Here is a 5274-nt window from a genome sequence, read left to right as displayed (position 1 = left end):
TACCTGGTAAGAAGGATTTTAAAGTGCTGAATGTTCCCTAATTCTACCTAAATGTAATTGCTGATTTAGCATGTTTGTTTGCCTATTCTTTTCCCTAAAGAATTAAATACAATGTATAAAACACAAAAATGCATAAATATCACAGTACTCAGTGCTTCACATTTGATTGACTACAGAAATTACTGAGATGAGAAATAAGCTGAAAAGCACAATTTCAACTTTAGAATTTAGTTATAATTTAAACAGCACTGCTTATTTATCTTCTTGTTGAATGCATAGTGATTAATTCAAAAAGAATGCATTCATAATGCTCCTGCAAGCACTGGGAGATGGCTCAGTGTCTTCAGTATCCTCTCTGAATTTGATTTTCTTGACAAAAAAAAAAATATTCTGAGCCCTATATGCACTTTATTTTTTCAGATTTTTTATAGAACTCTGGGTACCTCTGCCTCACCTAATCATCCAGGCACCTGTTCCCTAAGTAGGGCCAGGTTTCACCTGTGGGTGGGTATCCCCACAGCCAAGTCCCCTGCAGGGGCTGAGCTGCTTGGCATGCCTAGATCCCAGCAGCATCTGTGTGTAGAGCCAGAGGAGAGGCAGGGAAAGTCACCTTTTGTGTAACAGACTAATTGCTACAGAAACTGTACAGATAGCAGGAGGTTTGGCTTTGTGACCCTCCAGAGCGCAAGGGCAGTCAAAACATCTCTCTGTGTTTTTATGGAGGGATTTTATTTTATTTTATTTGGTTGAGATTTTTAGGTGGTTGGTTGGTTTGCGGTTTTTTTATTTTCCTTTTCTGTATGTTTGTTCAATTTATAGAAGTTCTGATGCCATCTGCAGAGGAAATTTTCTCTGACACTCATCTCTCTTTCTTTTCTGCCCACCTACTGAATTGTCTCACCCATGACTGTAATCTCCTCAGGCACTTGCCAGACCCTTCAGATGCAACACGGCAACACCAAAACATGAAACAACCAACCACCCTCCTTTTGCTATGATGGTTTCTGACACAGCAGTGGATTAAATCAGCTTACGGAGGTCTAATTAGTGTAGGAGCCAGTATGAAAGGTGTGGCACTCAGCAGCAGAACCCTTTTTTTGTTTTCGGTTTTGTTTTGGGGTTTTTTTTTGTTCTGCTTCCAGAAATGGAATATCCATGCATATAATCACTGTGGCATTCTCAGAATAACACTCGGTATATATTGTACCTTTGATTTGAAGAATTGCTTAAATGATCCTTTTTTTATAATAGTTATTAGTCTTCACTTTCAAAAACATGAAAACATGCTATTTCAAATCTGATCAATTTAGTATGGTTTTTAATAAATGCTTCCTGTGCTCATTACAATTTTGCAATTAGAACTGAAGGAAAACAGTCATTTTATACTGACATTGCACTGATGATAGGGCCATCTCCACCCTATACATGTTTAACTCATTCATTATTATATTATTTAATTAGGAAGAAGGAAATTAAGTAAGGTCTCCTCCTCCCTAGGTGATCAATTAGACTTTCCTTTTCTTATTTCTCTCCTCTCCTCATTATTAAGATTAAAATGGAATTACATTATTTAGTTGCTATTTCCATCTGAAAGCAGGGAGCTCTGTTACAAGAGCTATTGAGCTAAAATGCAAAATTTTGATTGAGAAATACAACCAGAGCACTGTAGTAAATATTTGATTTAAAACATGCATTTCAAGGAAACTATTGTTATACTTATTTGCATACTGATGAATTGATGGTTAGGCAGCAAGAGGACTGAGTATTGCATTGAAGAATCTCACTTACAATGCTGTTCTCCTATTCTAACTATTCAGGAGGATGGTTACCTGATTAAAGAGAATCATAGAATGGTTGGGTTGGAAGGGACTGTAAAGATCATCTGGTTTCCAGATGGAAATTTCCTGCCATGGAAATAAATATAATTCACTAGACCAGGTTGCTTAAAGCTCCATCCAACCTGGCCTTGAATACTTCCAGGGATGGAGCATCCACAGCTGCTGAGGGCAACTTGTGCCTCACCACCCTTTACAGAAAAGGATTTCTTCCTAGTATCCAATCTAAACCTACTTTTTTTTGCATTTGGAGCCATTCCCCCTTGTCCTATCACACCAAGGTCTTGTTAAAAGTCCCTCTTCATCTTTCTTGTAGGCTTCCTTCAGGTACTGGAAGGCCACAATTAGGTAACTCTAAGAATGTTCTCTGCTCCAGGCTGAACAATCCTAATTCTCTCAGCCTTCCCTCCTATGAGAAGTGTTCTCTCCCTCTGATCACCCTGCTGTTCCTCCTCTGCACTCTCTCCAGCAGCTCCATGTCCTTCCTGTGCTGGGACCCCAGGGCTGGAGGCAGCACTGCAGGTGGGGTCTCACCAGACAGGGGCAGAGGGGCAGAATCCCCTCCCTCCCCTGCTGCCCACGTGGCTCTGGATGCAGCCCAGGACACACTTGGCTGTCTGGGCTGGGAGTGCCCATGGCTGGATCATGTCCAGCTCTCATCCCCAGCACCCCCAAGTCCTTCTGGGCAGGGCTACTCTTGATCTGTTCATCCCCAGCCTGGGTTGGCACCAGGGATTGCCCTGACCCAGATGCAGCACCAGCACCTGGCCTTGTTAAACCTCAGAAGATTCCCAGAGGCCATTTTTGAGCTTGTCCAGATCCCTCTGGATGGCATTCTGTCCCTCAGAAGTGTCAGCTGTACCACGCAGCTTGGTGTCATCTTCAGATTTGCTGAAGGTCTGATCCCTTCATCCGTACCATTAATGAAGGTGTTAAATATAACTGGTCCCAATACAGACCCCTGAAAGGTGCCACTTGTTGCTGATGTGCACCAACATTTTAAGCTGTTGACCACAACACTCGAATGTGACCATCCAACCAATTCCTTATCCATTGAAAATCCACTCATCCAATCTATGTCTCTCCCATTCAGAGAGAAGGATGTTGTAAGGAACTGTGTCACAGGCTTTACATAAGTTCAGATAAATGACATCTGTAACCCTTCCCTTGTCCACTGATGGAGTCATTCCATGATAGAGACCACAGTGCTGGTCAGGCAGAGCTTGCCCTTAGTGCTGCTGTGCTGGGTTTCTGAAATCACCTCCCTGTCCTTCATGAGCATTACCAGAGATTCTGGGATCTGTTCATGATCTTCCCAGGCACAGAGACTGACAGGTCCAAATTCCTAGTGTCCTCCTTTCTAACCTTTTTAAAGGTGGGTATGTCACTGTACGGCTAGGAAGTGGCAAAAGAACACAGCAGCACAGCTCCTCTTCCAAGCAGCAAGAAAGAACAATTCATTGAAAAGCCATGGCATTGATATAAGGAAAAACAAAGTAGAAAGGACTCATTGGTCAAAGAAGGTAACACCTCTTTGGAGACATGCTTTCTGCAAAATATCACAAGACACATGGCTCAGTGGTCAACACCAAGTTGTTCTGTGTTGTTCTTTCTTCCTTCCCTTATTTTGTCTCTGGGAAGGATCCTCAGCCTGGGAAAGATAAAAGCTGGAGCCGAGAAAAGTCAACAAACAATCTGGGAAAAAACCAGATTAGGTTTCTCCACGAGCCTTCGGCAGTGTCCACATAGGTACAGTGTTTTCCCTTTTCAATCATATGGGATTTGACTTGATTGCCATGACTTTTCAAATATCGTGGAGAGTAGCTTGGCAACTACACCAGGCAATTTCCTTGGAGCCCTGGGATGAATCCTGTCAGGTCCCATAGACTTAAATACATTCAGGTTGCTCAGGAGGTGCTGAACATGGTCTTTTCTTACAGTGGGAAGCACTTTGCTCCCCATACCCCATCCTGCTGTCCATCCACTCGAGAGGTGTGGCAATAGAGATTGCCAGTGAAGACTGAGGCAAAAAAGCCTTCTCAGCCTTTTCTTTATCTATTGTTACTAGCTGACCAGCATTCATAGGTACACACCTTTGACATGAGAACTGGTATATAGTTTATTTCATTTGTAGAATCATAGAATATCCAGAGTTTTAAGAGACCAGGATCATCAAGTCCATCTCCTGGTCCTGCACAAGACAGTCCCAAGAATCACACACCAAGGGGCTGAGAACAGTCTAAACACTTTCTGAAGTCAGGTGCTGTGACCACTTCCCTGGTGAGCCTGTTCCAGTGCCCAAACACCCCCTAGGTGAAAAACATTTTCCTGATACCCAGCATAAATCTCTCCGACACAACTTCAGGCGATTCCTTCAGGTCCTGTCACTGGTCATGACAAAGAAACAATCCTGCCCCTCCTCTTCCCCTCACAGGAAGTTTCAGGCCCCAGTGAGGTCACCCCTCGAGTCTCCTTTTCTCCAGGCTGAACAGACAAAACACCCTCAGCCACTCCTCATAAGGCTTTTTCTTGAGGCCCTTCACCATCTTCATGCCTCTTTTGGACATCCTCTGATAGCTGAATGTCTTTCTTTCACTGTAGTGCCCTAAACTGCCCCAAGGACTTGAGGTGAGGCTGCCCCAGCCCAGAGCAGAGCAGGACAATCCCCTGCCCTGCCCAGCTGGTGATGCTGAGCTTTTATCCCCCCAGGACAGGGTTGGCCCTCCTGGCTGCCAGGGCACTGCTGGCTGGTGTCCAACTTGCCACTGACCAGGATCCCCATGTCCCCATCCATGGTGCTGCTCTCCAGCCTCTCATTCCCCAATCTCCCCACATATCCAGGGTTGCCCCATCCCAGGTGCAGAATCCAGCACTTTCCTTTGTTGCTCCACTCAGTTGGTGATTGCCCAGCCCTTTGATTCATCGAGGTCTCTCTGCAGGGTCTCCCTGCCTTTGAAGGAGTCAACAGCTGCTCCCAGTTTAGTGTCATCAGCAAACTTCTTTAGTGTACTTTGCAGTTCTGTGTCCAGATCATGTATGAAGATTTGAAGAGCGCAGGAGGATGGAGCCCTGCAGAATCTCACTAGTGACAGGTCACCAATGTGATGTCACCCCACTCCCTGTCCCTGTTTGTGCCTGACCCATGAGCCAGTTACTCCTGTGAGAGACAGGATGCTAAACTTCACTGAAATCCACAATACTACATCAGCATCCCTAGATCGTGTAGGTAGCTTACCTTGTTGCAAAAGGAATTAGGTTTGACAAGGAAGAATTTCCCCTCAGAAAGCTCTGCTGGCAGTGACCAATGGCTACATTGTCCTCTAGGTGTTTTTCACTACCTCTCAGAATAATATTCTCCTTAATTTTATCAGGTACTGAAGTGAGACTGACAGGCCTGTAGTCTCCAGGGTCATCCTTCTTGCCCTTGTTGAAAATTGGG

This window comes from Catharus ustulatus (assembly GCF_009819885.2).
Source record: "Catharus ustulatus isolate bCatUst1 chromosome Z unlocalized genomic scaffold, bCatUst1.pri.v2 scaffold_29_arrow_ctg1, whole genome shotgun sequence".
NCBI lineage: Eukaryota > Metazoa > Chordata > Aves > Passeriformes > Turdidae > Catharus > Catharus ustulatus.
Note: the sequence above shows the minus strand (reverse complement) of the source record.